The sequence below is a fragment of the Medicago sativa genome, chromosome 4 (genome assembly GCF_051527215.1).
Source record: "Medicago sativa cultivar Bolivia chromosome 4, Bolivia_mono, whole genome shotgun sequence".
NCBI lineage: Eukaryota > Viridiplantae > Streptophyta > Magnoliopsida > Fabales > Fabaceae > Medicago > Medicago sativa.
The window spans coordinates 55,961,430-55,976,535 of NC_140752.1; the positions used below are offsets into that span (position 1 = coordinate 55,961,430).

Genomic DNA, 15,106 nt, shown 5'->3' on the forward strand with positions numbered 1-15,106 from the left:
GTCAGAAACATACAATTGTACCACGATGCTTGACAAAGTATGTATCGACAACGTACATTCGCATCTCAATATTTGAATGAAGCAGATCCCAACAAATACATTAATATCAAATACATTGATAAATATTCAAAGTGATTACTATTGAAATTAATCTCTAAGACAAAAATAACTACGGAACCAATAAAATTCCACCAGTATATATACTATGGCGTTCAACACTTACAATAAAGACGAATATTATATCACGAACATCAAATCCACAACACTAAGACTTTCTTACCAACGAAAACTAATACATTCCCAGTACTTAAACATTTTTAAAAACTTCTTCATACATAACATTGGTAATTGAGGTCGGCGTCGATCGTCATCAATATTTAAAATCTTTATGACTTTGTGTCTGATGACCAACACATTCACATGGCACACAATCTTTGAAAATCAATAACAATGTATTCTTCTTGTACAACCCCACCATCAACAACATCATCCAAAGCTACATCCGAATTACCTATGGTCTTTCGTATCCCTTCATCAGAATGATCCAAAAACCAACAACTTGTTAATCTTTGTTGACACTGCATTTTTTACCTCTACAAAAGCAAATAGAATATGAGTTCTAGATTCATATAACACAACTTATATTCTCCATTAACTTCTTCGAATTTTGAACATAAATGATTCCTTTTGAAATTTATAATTAGATAAAAAATAATTAAGTAAATACATGGAAAATTTGATCAAGAGCAATACCTTTTTAATTTGACGAAGAAGCCATTGGAGAGCATGCAAAGACACAAATAGAAGTTTATTTTGGGATGAGGGTAAATTAGTAGAAAAAATATAATACTTATTACTCAAGCCCATATTAATTTATTGAAATAATTACGTGGATGGAGTTAAATTTGTATAAAACATATAATAAATTATGATAATACATAATAACATAATAAATACCCAAAGATTATAATGACTTTAGAACCACCGACATTCTAATTCGAAAGACTTTAGAACCACCAATTATTCAATTTTTTCAGAACTAACAAAAAGTAATCATCCAGACAAAGTCTAGTAATCTTTAATATTTGTTTTTCTACTTTTTATATTTTTTGTGTAGATCGATCTTAGATGATTCAGTCCACATTTTTGTATTACTTTTTTTTATTATTATTTTTTTTATAGTAAAGTAACTAAGTTCTTTAGTACCCCACCCCAACCTTAAAATATTGTTAATTTTAAAGAGCGACCACAAACTTAAGATCAAGCTAAGGCAAGGAAAAATATACTTCTACCTTACTCCAAAGTAGCCTTGTAAAGTGGTTTTTCAGTGAAACAAAATAATTTTTTTTGTCAGGCTCTAAGGGGCGTAGCAAAAGATAAAATATAAGGATTTGGATCATCTCCTGCCTTTTTTTGTGCAGCCCCTTCTCCTTTTTTAGTCCAATGGTTGATTAACTCATATTAATGAACAAAAAACAACACCAAAGAGAGGGAAAAAATGTGGATGGATGACCTAGATTATGGTAGAACAAACAACATGAGAGAAATGGTTGGAGATGATCTAAATCCAAAATATAACTAGGGTGGCTCGAAAAGGTTCTAATCTATGCAACAAAATGCCTCGTGTGTAAAAGTACGTATGACCAATAGTCTATAGAGAAGCAATGCAAGTCTTGTAAAATAAACTTTAAAAATGGATACACTCATGTATAACAATTGCGGTAAGCAGTGGAATCATTTAAGCACAAAAAGTTTTAAGTATTATTTGCAGCTTAGAGTTAAGTATTCTAACCCCTCATCAAGAAACTTGAAGAATATCTTCTAGATTCCTCAAGATACAAGAAATGTGCCTCCAGATGTAAGTATTATTCACAGCCTTTCCAGACCAATCCATTATCAAAATTCTTAGCTAAATACCATCAAGGTTGTTGAGAGTCTTCAAGTGTTTAATGTCTCTCTAGACGCATTTATCAACATTAAGTTTGTTGAAACTACTTTGTGAATTAAATCAGTTTTATGTGATACAAATTCATTCCTTACGAATTGAAAACTCTAGATTAGTGCAAGTGTTTGAAATCGGCTCGACTAATTTACAACATCCTCTAATAAGTTAACTCTCACGTAGAAGATATTGCAAATTGACTCATAGATGAATGTCCAGGGCTTTTTTTTATATACAATATGGACATGGGGACTAGGATAGGTTTCTCCAAAATCTTTGTGTCGTCAACTTCAAACATTGAAGTTCATCTCCGTTTATAGAACATGGAAAAATATCCGTTCATAAGTAGTCGTTGAGAACATGTTAGCACTTCATACAACTAGTTGTTTGAAGAGTCCTGCTCTTTAACCAAACAGTTTTGCTCACTCCCAAAGTAAAATACAAATATACCCCTACGCATGTTAACATGCGTTACGTATGTTAACATACGCTAGTTTCAATATTTACGCAACTTAAGTCACGCAGCGTGACTTAAGTTGCGCTACGTGATGTTATTAACCCAAGCAGAACCTCATTCTGCCTCCTTTTCATCAAACAACACACACTTCTCAATTTTCTCTCAAATTTCCCAGCTCCAAAATTCCTTCAACTTCAAATCAAACAACACTACATCAACAAGAACAAGTAAGCTTTCACTTAAACTATGTTGTTATGATAAAAAATTTCACTTAATCTACAATTTTTTAGGTTTATTGTTTTGTTAAAATTTTAAATTTTTTTGCAAGAAATTATAGAATGCTACATGCAAATGACTTATAGTGTTTAATTCTTATGATGTTTAGATGTTTGCATGATTATGTTAGATTTTTTACACTTAGATTAGATTTTTTTAGATTTAGGGTTTGTTTAAATTTTGATTTTTTTTGCAAGATATCATACAATGTTACATGCAAATGAGTAATATTGCTTAATTATTTAGATGTTTGCATGTTTATGTTGTAGTTATCATTTTTAAGGTTTATGTATAATATGCACACCAAGTGTTTGATGAAATGTTTGAATGAGTTTTTCATTGATTGTGCTTAATTTCTTATTGTGTAGATTTGAAGCAATGGCCGGGTGGATCGACGTTCATGCAAAATTCAACGGCGGAGAAACTCAGAGGTTGAAGGTTCGGTGCCTTGATGTAACGTTAAGAGGTCTCAAGGATCAACTGAATGAATTCTACCAAGGAGTCAACCCCAGAGACACAAGGAGGGTGCAAAATATTCTGTATAAACATCCAAAGCTCGACGAGGGGAGCGTATCATTCACTTGGGTGGAGTTAAAGAACGACGAAAACGTGACAAGCATGTTTTGGGAGCACACCAAGTTCCAGTGGATCGATATGCGGGTGACGTTGCTGAGATCAACTGAAGATATCATTAACATCTTGATTCCGCCAGAAGATCGTCATTAGTTAGGGTAAGGTGCATTCAAACTACAACATTTGTCTCACCTCTGAAATGGGGTGATTCAAACTTGCCAAACGGCGAGGACTCAAGCATTTCGCTCCGCGTTCATGTTTTTCCTTTGAAAAGATTAAATTTTTGTGAGGCTTGCTTAGATGATGGTATTAAGTGTCAAGGAATGGACCTCATTTCGTTCGCACTTGAATATCATCATCTAAATCAAGCCTGACAAAAATTTATTCTTTTCAAAGGAAAGCATGAATGCGGAGCGAAATGCTTGAGTCCTCGCCGTTTGGCAAGTTTGATTTACCCCATTTCAGAGGTAAGACAATTGTTGTAGTTGGAATGCACATTCCAACTACAACAATTGTCTTCCTTTGGATGGGGTCATTCAAACTAGTTAAATGGCAGGACACCGGCATTCGTCCGGGAGTGTTTTTCTTCCATTCTAAGTGTTAATTTCTTGTTGGCTTCGTTTAAATGATGGTATCGAAGTGTCAAGGTCTGGACCTCATTCCGTCGGCAGTTAGATACTATCATTTTAAACCAAGACCAACAAGAATTTAACATTTGGAATGGAACAAAAGCACTTCTGGACGAATGCTGGAGTCCTGCTGTTTAGCTAGTTTGAATTGACCCCATTCAAAGGTAAGATAATTGTTGTAGTTGGAAGGTACATTTCCGAATGTAATGTAATGATAGTTGACGTACATGTCTTTTACGTAATGTAATGATACCACAATGTAATGTAACGTAGATGAAATTATATCTAAATAAAATTGTCTAGGAATTAATGTTGTGTACTTATCGAATTTATTTATTCAATACGCCATTTTTATTTGAATTAATGTTGTGTACTTATTATAATTTATTGGCAATATTTATTCGAATTTTCTCCGGCAGATATGCACAATATTTATTCGAATTTTCTCCGGCAGATATGTGCACTTAACTAGCGTGACTTAACTAGCGTGACTTAAGTCACGCACCTTATAAGCTGTGCGCAAGTTAAGTCACGCACCTTATAAGTTGTGCGCAAGTTAACTTGAGTAAGTTGGCCGGTGCTAAAAACTGAAGCACAAACGTTTCTTGGACGGTGGTCAATGACATTGATTGATTTTTACACGTTTTTTTTCAATTCTTTCACACGTTTTTGGACCTTAAACCACCTATAAATACCCTCCCAACCATCCTCTTTTCCTCACATTATCTCTCCCCCCTATTTCTCTTCTTTTTATTTTATTCTTTATCTCTAGGCCTCCTTAGGTAAATACGGTCCATTAGGTTGGGGAAAAGGGCATCATCCCTTGAGGTAAAATTAGATTTGCTTCCTTTTACTCCCAAAATCTTTTTACCGTGGGTAAAAAGAATCATCATGGGGGTATAAAAGGAACCAAATATAAATTTACCTCAAGGGGTCTTGATGTCGTTTTCCCCAACAGGATGGATCGCTATTTTCGACAAAAAGCTATTGGCATATACCGAAGAGGGTCAAAATAAATATTAAGTATGTTAGTTAATTGGAATAAATATTTGTATTGCTTATTGTAATATTTGAATAATATTAATAAAATGAGAGTTCTATTTACTATTTGTATCTTTTTTTGCATTTATTTTATTAATTTCGAATTTATTTATTTTTGCATTTATTTTATAATTTCGAATAATAATGAATTAGGAATAAAATCAATTTCTACCCAACGTACTCAAGTTAACTTGCACTAGTGTTGTAGTTTGGCGTGACTTAAGTCACGTTCGTTATACACTTACGCATGTTAAGTCACGTAACGTGACTTAACATACGTAACAAATGCACTAGCGCAAGTTAAGTTGCGTAGGGACATTTTCGACTTTTACTTTGGGATTGAGCGAAACTGTTTGGGTAAAGAGCAGGACTCTTGTTTGAATATTGTACTTTGATACAATACTCTTGCATGCTTTGTATTTAGACTATATCCTATATTATTCCTATTTGCACTACCTATTTTACTCCTAACAAACTCCTAATTTTCTCCCTCTCTATCATCAACAAAAAAGATGAAACTAACTAAATAAGAGACTATGGGTCACATCCTATATCTCAACTAGTACAACAAACTAAAGATTTAGTCTAAAAAAGACTAACTTGTTCACTTTTTACTCCTGAGAAGGTTACTAAGCTAATTATACATACTAAGGTCAACAAAACACTAAGGACACTCGTACAATACTTACAACCTAGTATCCCATCAAAGGGAACACATAGCTTAGGAAGATCGAGCAAAAGCTGTATGACCTTAGAAATCCCAGTCTAGGATAGGACCCAAGTGGGGAGAATATGGGAAGGTTGATAGACTCATTTGGTATGACGTCTCTTTTAACATTGCCATGCCATGCCCAATCATTTCTCTGCAAGACATACTATTATTCTTATGGATTTGGCTAGGCAATGATTAGGAAGACCATGTCGAGATAAAACCCTACTCCTTCCGGTCACTATTATAAGTTAGAGTTGACCTTTTAGGTTCATTTAATAAATGATGTATGTGGTATATATATAGACTACATACATTATTTATTGAATGAATCTATAAAAAGTTAATTTTTGCTTATAATAGTGATCGGATGGAGTATATCAACCACTATATAATGAGGGATTAGCTTCTATGGTAAGGGATCACAATCACAAAATGAAAGAAAATTAATAAAACTCACGATGGCTACCGTATAACCTATGCTGAGTTCTTATCCGTTCTTCGCCTTATTATAATATAGGAGATATTTACCACATTAGACTTTGCACATCCAAAAACCTTAGGAAGCAACCCCTTTGCAAGGGAAAAACATAGACTTGTGTCGTAGACCGGAACATTGGCACCCACCATGGGGCTACTGTATAACTCTTTGTTGACCTAGCTTCACTACTGACGTTCTTAACCGATAAAAAAGGTACCAAATTTACATGAGTATAATGTATTGAATGGCACTGAGGAAGGCATCTCTGACATCATGCTTGAATTTCTCTTAGCAGATACGAAAGAGCTACATGAACTGGATGAAAAAAAATTAAGAGAGAATGAAAGAGCAGGACATCATAAGAGAGGAAATAGACGCGAGAGAGGACGAATTACGCTGTCAAATAAAAGACCAAGATGCAGAAATTTGTAAGTAAAAATAGGCGAGACAAAGAGAGTGGAGGAAGTAAAAGGAGGATTTGCAAAATCAAACGAGGGGAGTGGAAACAACCAAGCTTCTTCCCAAGGTGTTTCAACCTTTAAATAAGGAAATCCAAAACATTTTCTTTCCGCTTCATTTTTGGGAAACTGCGGTCGAGTCATTCAATTGAATGGGGGACCCAAAGAGTCACAAACCCACCATTCAAACTCAAATGTTCATAATGGCAATAACGAACCACTTCATTTCTCTTCATGATGGCATGATGTGTGACTCATAACACGCTTTGCATCTTAAGCACAGGTTGTCCATCCCAAATCCCCTTCTGATTGCACAACATATGGCTCGTAGCACGCATCACGCTTCTTCCAGTGGCTGACTCATCTATCTTCATTCCTTGTCCCATTCCGCCTCATCGAAACGTTCATAGTGATTATACCCTAAGAAATCACTTTTAATATTCTTGTCAAAAGTATAACACAACCACAAAATTGTTTAGTTTGAGTGATTTGACATGTTTCAAGGTCTTGTTCTTCATTTTCTTGTCCCTTGCGTGTCCATTGGTTTATTTAAAAATACTCAACAAAAAAAGTAAAAAAAAAAAAATTAGTAAGATTTAAAACTATTTCCTAAATGATGCTAAACCTACTATATGACAAACTGTCATCTAATCCCCATAGTTGAACTTTTTTCTTGTCTTTAAGACATGAACTTGTAAAATAAAATTCCACAACAAAATAACAAGTCTCACTGAAATATAAGAACAATAAAAATTCTTTACCTGATCTGGTAATGGACCACCGACATTTGATGCATTCTTTTACCTAAAGACTCTGATTCTCCAAACTTCATGTCAGTAGGTCCACGAATTCAACTCAGAGATGCTATCTAAAAAATAACCTTATTTAACCTACTTAACCGACTTAAAATGAATCAGAGATCACTCAATTGGCATGCACATGCCACTTAACCATACAACTTGAAGACATTCTAAACGTGAAATGAAGTACATACAATACACACAATTTTGGAGGACTTTACAGGTTATACCCATAGTCACATGGTTTGCCATTCGCTTCGGTACGTGATACGAATTCGGGTACGCGGTTCGCGACTTTTAAAAAACTAGGTACATGGGGGGTATACAGAGTTGGAACGCTATTTGGGTTCATGGTACGTTCAAATATAATAATCGGTACGTTACTACTAAAAAAATATTTAATTAACAAAAAATATAATAGAAAATGAACTATTTTTTTTAGAGAGCAAATAAAAATTCATTCATTATATTAAAAGCCCAACATGGTTCAATCACAGCACAATTGCAAGCAGAATTTCAAAAATAAAACTAAAGTGCATCTTGATTTTTTTGGTGGGTCAAAATCTCTTTGATGGTTGAACCAAAATAAAAAGCCCAAGATAGAGTAACTTAAATGGGTCGGGTCAGGAACATTTGCAGCCCGGCCCAATCACCTGTCTTCTTCAACCTAACAACGCTTCTGCAGCCACAAGAAAACACAGAAAACTGCAGCCACACTTCATTGCCATTTCAAAATCGATTTCACGCCTGCGTTTGAGAGCTTAAAACTTGGGTAAATGTCCATGGTGTTCAAACGCGTTCATGGTACTTCGGTTCGTTGAGTTTCACGAATTTTGGTACGAATTCCGGCGAACCAATACGCCGATGAACTGCAAACCGGTTCGCGCGAACCAATTCGCGGTTCTCCAATAAACCGGCGAATTATGTGACTATGGTTATAACTCTACTTAGGTAATGGGTGGATAAATTTTGGAAAGTAGTTTTCAACTTTGAAGTTAGGTCTTCACTACTTCTTGATCTATCCAACATTCTAACAATTACCAATCAATTGTGCCTTCCAAATAAATACAGAATAGGTACAAAACTTTTAAATTTTATGAAGGGAGCAATTATTAAAATTTTGGTGGACCTATTTTTCCGGTTTAACATACAATGTTATTCTCTCTCTCTCTCTCTCTCTTTGGTGGACCTATTTTTTCGGTTTAACATACAATGTTATTCTCTCTCTCTCTCTCTCTCTCTCTCTCTCTCTCTCTCTCTCTCTCTATTTTCTAAGTATTTTGTTTTAAGTTTTTTTTTTTGTTTAACTTCAATACATTTTCCATTGTCTTAAATGAAGTTAAATGTTTTGATAAAGAACATCTTATTAAATGAATGTTTCAAGAAAATATTTTTAATAAAATAATTTTAAGTTTTAATGGTCATAATTCATACCCCTATTTCTTGTGGTTCTCCCATCTTAAGATTGTCAATCTTAATGTCAGATCGATCTCCAACTTCGAAAACCTAGTGACCAAATTCATTGCATAGTTCACATCAAACAGACTTATATTCTTACAAGTCTCAGATCTGTTTGATATGAACCATAGAGACCTTACTTAGTTTCGATCATTCTTAAATTCACAGAAATTATATATTAATGTTTGGAAAGTTTATTTGGTAGCAAGATCTCAAGTAACGCTAAGCCAAGTTAAGAGAAAGTTATGCTAAGATTAGACTTAGATAACTTCTCATGTAATGACTCCCCTTAATCTATTATAAACTTTCTATGCTTAGAATATAACTCCACATATCACTCATCGTACGTCTTCATGTTTGGAAAATGATGCAAAATCCATTGCGTCAATCGACTTCCAATGCTTGGCGGCAAAATAGATGATTGATTCAATTACATTTGCCTGAATAGTTATGCATGAATATAAACTTACCCATATGTCTAGCAATTAGCATCTATACATGGTTTAAACCAAATCTATTAGATAGCAAGTCAAAATCTTGCACCTACTAATCGACAAAAGAATTAAGAATAAATATAAACCAAAGATTTTATTGAAGACATATATCATTTACAACGAGACAGATTAGTAACACATTAGAGCATGCGATAGGTTTAACCTCAGTTTTTAGTGGATGGCTATCCACGAAACTCTACAAAGTGGTTAATTATGGAAACATATGCAAGTGAAAATCCTTGGATGTGTGTCACATTAATGTAGAGTCTGCATCTTAAGTTAATTGTGCACCATCACATATATGTTTGCATGTTGTATTTTTTTTTACGTATGTTGTTTTTAGATCGTGAACCTTTGCTTTACTCATGAAAATTTGGGTGTGGGTGCTCCAAACTTTCTTAGTGTTTTAGTTGTGGAAATCACAACAACATTGAAGTTATAGTGAGGAAGTAACCTTATTGGCAATTTGAGATAGTAGAGCTTGATATCATTGGTGGGTCCTGATAAGTGCTCAAAAGTAATAGTTTTCATGTGTTAAAAGAGGCATTTTGGTGACTTGTTATGCAAGTTATCTAAGGAAAAGCTACCAATTGTTATATTTTATACCATTTATGCTTTACATGCCTCATTCTACCCAATTTATGCAGGAAATGACAAGCAAGGAACAAGAAAGAAGTTTTTGAACCAAAGGTAGCACGCTTAAGTGACCTTAGCTCGCTTAAGCGTCCAAAATGCCGAGAGCACCTTTGAGCACGCCGTTGGCACGCTTTCAAGATTTGAAGAGCACGCTTAAGCGACCTCAGCTCGCTTAAGCGTGCAAGTTCCAGGGAGCACCCATTCAGCACGCTCTCAGGACGCCATTGGCACGCTGTTCATAGTTCAAGCAGTACGCTTAAGCGACCTCAGCTCGCTTAAGCGTGAAAGCTCCATAGGCCAACCCTAATTGCACGCTTTCTGCACGCTTTTAGCACGCTTAAGCGTGCTCATCTGCTTCAGAAGGAAGATATTTTCCCAGCTTACGTGGCAGCATCCAATTGGACAAAAGAAGATATTTTGTGCAGCACGCTTAAGCGTCCTCAGCACGCTTAAGCGTGCAACACGAAGTTCTGCCCCTTTAAATAGGATTTTTACCTCTCTCTAGTTATTAATTACTGTTTTATTGATATTTTCTGCATTCTAGAGAGAGGTTAGAGCTATTTCTTAAGAGAGAAACACAAAGCAAGTGTGTTAGGAGTATATTCAAGCCAAGATTTGTTGAGACATCATGGATCTTGTCAATGAATCTTCATCTCTTCTTCATCCTTTGCATAGCTTTCATAGACATATGTAGCTATCATCTACTCTTGTAGTTTTGAGGTAATCAAACAAGCTATTATGTAATTTCTTGATCTTTTAATATATGGTTCTAGCTTAATGATTCAATATTGTTGTTATTCTTGTTTTAAAATGTTTATTGAGATTCAAAATGATTTGGACACAAACTTTTGAATCTAGACTTAGAATAACAATCTATCTTAAGTTAATACTCTAGACATGGATGTTAATATTTGATAATCACTGATAATCTAGAACTTAATGCTTTTGGACATTTAATCGGTTGGGAAATCGTCGATTAGATTATCCGAACGACTTTGTGATCGTTTAAACGTTTGGGAAATCGATGTTTAAACGATCCCTTAGAACTAACGATTTTATTTGGACACGAATGATATTGTCGAGTGATTGTGATAATATTGGTTATAAAGCTAGAATCCGTTAATCGATCGAGAGATTGCTGCTGCTATGCTTGGTTGATATCTCTAACCGCAAGCGAAATAGTTCTATCTCCTCTCGTTTTACTTTTTATGTCGATTAGGAAAATAGTTTTACAAACAAACAATTTATACTCAAACCCTTAATGTGAAACATTGTGAAAACGCTTATGATTGAAGCAACTCCCTGTGGAAACGATCCTATATTATACTCACGTGTAAATAGTTTTATGACATGTAAAAATCTTACATTAGGTCCTAGTACCCAATCATCTTAGTTTAATTTAAGTTCAAGATTAGCTTATAGTTTGGTTGTAGATTCACATATGTCTATTTTCTCTATATTAGACTTTCTACTGCTCTCAATGATATTACAATGAAAATGAATGCTTATACACTATTTCATATTTTTTGTAAAGTTACTCATCATTATAGTGGAACGGAGAGCTGCTCTCTCCCCCAGACTAGGTCAGTTTTGGACCAAACTAGGTAAACAAATTTCGTGTGTTCTCTCTTCTTTTCTCCCGATGTTTTCTATTTTTGCTTGTGTTTATTACTGTCACCCACTTGTTTTGGTTGCTTGATTTCTTTGCTCCACACATCAAGTATTTATTGGTGTGATTTTTCAACGAATTCACGACATAAAAGAATAAAACATCATTTTTTTTTCCTTTCTTTCTCTTCAAGTCTGAACTTTTTCCTCTCTCTCCCCTCTCTTTCTATCTCTCACTTTCTCTCTACTTCTCCATTTGAAAAAAGTTCTTGAGTCTTTAAAGGAAAACATCCATTTTCATGTGATCACGTGCTAAAGGGGGACTTAAATGAAGAAGGTTTAAGCCATAAAAGTGAATCATGCTAAGCTTATGGTAACAAAACTATGCCATCTCTCTTTTTAAAATATGGTCGTAGCCTATGGTGGAGTTTTGGGCGAGTTAGTTCACAAAACAATCATGCTTAGTCAATCTATTTGTTGATTGTGTCTTCGTCGTTGATTATTTTAAATGGTATGTTTATGTGTTTTTATTACAAAAATTATGTAATATTAACTCTTCGAAAAATGTTAATATGTATTTGGCTTGTGTTGTTAAGACTTGAAACTGCTAGATTTTGCAATTGCTAAAGGTTGAAAATGAAAAAGTATGCATGGCTCTAAGTTCTAAAGAAGTTGAGGCATGTTTGTTGTATCTAAGGTTTCAAGTTTGAATTTATTCTTGTGATGTAAACAGGGACGGACCCAGAAATTTTCCGCTGTGTGGGCCACATATAATATTTTAGTCTTTAAAGCATGAGTGTATACTTGTATTTTTAAGAAATGTACATCATATTGTTCTACGTGGGTTTTCATGTCATAATTTTTGAATGATTTTCTCACTTTCAATGCCACTATAAAATATCTCGGGTGCAATTGGTAGGAACATTGCGATATACAAGGGTCGGGGTTTGAACCCTTAATTCCTTACTTATTCACCTTAAGGGTGAATATTTAGTCATTAGACTACTTGATTAAAAATAAAAACTATTAAGAGTTTTTTTTGAAAGAACTATAAAAGATTTTTTGTTAATATAAAAGCATCTATTTCAATATAAGTAACCAAACAATCATTTAAATATTCATCTCACATACAATTTCACAATTGATTTTTGATAATAGTTGTATAACCGAGAGACACTAGCAAGAAATGTAGACTTTTGATGTATTAAAAATAATAGTGTATTGTTTTTATAGACAAATTTTATCCATCCCCATGCTTTGATATGTCCTAGTACATGGAAGAAAAAAAAAATTCTAAGTCAAGTGAGGGCCTAGGCCCACACACCCACCAACGTGGTTCCGTCCCTGGATGTAAATATTGCATTTGAAATGAGAAGTTTAAATTAAAAAGAGGTTTGACATTATGATCAAAGTAGGAAATGAAATAGAGTTGGAAACTTGATTTTGTGAGTTTTTTTTTTTTTTTTTTTTGTATACACCACCTTAACCATAAATCCTAACTAAGTTTGTACAATGGTATTTGAATGATTGAAAAATAATTTTTTGGAGAACAATAAAGATGGTTGTGGCGCCTAATTATTAAGGTTCGAAGTTGATATTTTTCTTTGGTTAATGATGTTAAATCTTGTTTTCAATAAGGTTATCATAAAAAGAAAGGAAAAGAAAGAAAATAAACTTGAGTGCAGGGTTGATGGAAGAAAATAATTCTTTTTTTAAAACTAGCAATTATCTACCACTCCTAAATATATTACCAGAGAAGGCGGTTCATACCAAAACCTTCTCAAAAATAATTAAACCTAAAATTAGGTCAACCGAGCTTATTTTTAACATAATCTTAAGAGAAGGAAGAAAATAAAATAAAGTAAAAGACTTATTAAAGTATGTCTATAGCACACATATTACCTATATTATCTTGATTTGAAAATATATTTTTATTAGATTCACAAATGTTCAAGATGGTACGATTTTAGGATGGATGACCTTCTATGAAGTTTCCTATAAAGTGTGGACTACTGACAAAACACACCGAAAATAGTGCTATTGTTTTTGATGTCATTCGACACTTTTTAAAGCTTAAGGGGTTTTACATGTTACTCATTTCATTATATTCATTTTTGATTCTATTATATGTATGATCTATAATTTTGTTAGAGTATTTTATTTGATGATATGATATTTTTATTAAATTTCTTCATTATATTATTCAATTAGTTATACATCATTCAAAGTTTTTCGGGTAACATCATTATTTCAAGTCTTCATGGATAATCTGACTTTTTATAGTAGGTGGGTAGTCATCTTAAGAAATATATAAGTGTCAAATTGTAATTTGAAGTGTGTTGAAAAAAAAAAAACCTATGATACCTTTAATTTATAAATATATGTGGTGTCACCTTTTCGATGTATTATTTATACAACTAAATATTTTTCATCATTCATTATTGTTGTTCCTCTTTCGGGATTTCACCCTATGAATTACGAAAGGCTAAAATTTAAATAAAAAATGTATAATGAGTTTAATAAAAACATAATTAACTTTCATGATCATAAAAAATAATTATGTGAGTTTTTTTTCTAAGGTTAAGTGATCAATTGAGTGAGTTAAAGGGATACACAAGACATATTAATTAGTGACATTTGACATCAATTCCAATTTTACAAATGGCTTCTTACAACTCTGAAGTGCTAAAAATAGTTTAATTAAAAATGATAAAGCATAATATTTTCACTTATAAAATGATAAAAAAAATATTTTATTTATGAAATGCAAAGGAGAAAAAATATGGCTAAAATTCTCATCTTTGTTTATGCTTTGATCATTTTTCTTTCTCAATTTCTTGTTATAACAAGTAGAAGTATGTCACTGTTCACAACATTTTTAATCTTATCTTATACACAATATTACACCACCTCTTAATAACTTTCCTTCTTTTTTATTTGACAATGCAGCTACAGTTCCTTGCACTTCAGATAGTGATTGTCCAGAAACGACATTACGTAAACTTTGGAAGTGTGTTGATGGTTTTTGTGAGGTAACGGTTAAAGAGATCACTAAATCATGTTTTATATGTCCAAAAGATGTCATTTCAATGATAAGAGATTGACACTTTAACCTCAAAGATCATGGTTCAAATACCACCTGAGGAGTTTTATTTTTACTCTAACCCACAGAGTTGTAAAATGGGCATTAGTTCCACCATTATTAATAATAATTTCTCCTTCCTTATTCAAAATTTTTTTGTGCTTCATAAATTTGGTACTTTAATAATTTATTTCACAATTTTATTTATCTTCTTCTGCCTTTTAAATTTGTATGACAAACTCAAAAGTGTATACTATGCAACTATTATTCAGCTAATTTAATAAGTAAATTCAATATGTAGATTGATTATTTAATAATTATTTATTTTTGCTTTTACATTTAGTATGTATCTAAAAAATTATCGAAAAATCCTATAAGTAGAACACAATTTGTAACTACGTGGACATTTAATATATTTGGGCTCAATTTTAAACGCTATATTTCTCACATATCAATATTTAG

At 33.2% G+C, this 15,106-nt stretch overlaps 2 long non-coding RNA genes across 2 annotated transcripts; one reads left to right on the forward strand and one right to left on the reverse strand.

The window, feature by feature from the left end:
• Positions 1-129: 129 nt before the first annotated feature.
• LOC146930013 (uncharacterized) lies at positions 130-968 on the reverse strand. Its single transcript, XR_015006251.1, has 2 exons — positions 754-968; positions 130-593 (listed from the first exon to the last, which is right to left on the reverse strand). It is a non-coding gene; the product is annotated as an uncharacterized LOC146930013 (long non-coding RNA).
• A 13,335-nt stretch (positions 969-14,303) lies between these two features.
• LOC146930014 (uncharacterized) lies at positions 14,304-14,795 on the forward strand. Its single transcript, XR_015006252.1, has 2 exons — positions 14,304-14,417; positions 14,512-14,795. It is a non-coding gene; the product is annotated as an uncharacterized LOC146930014 (long non-coding RNA).
• Positions 14,796-15,106: the final 311 nt, after the last annotated feature.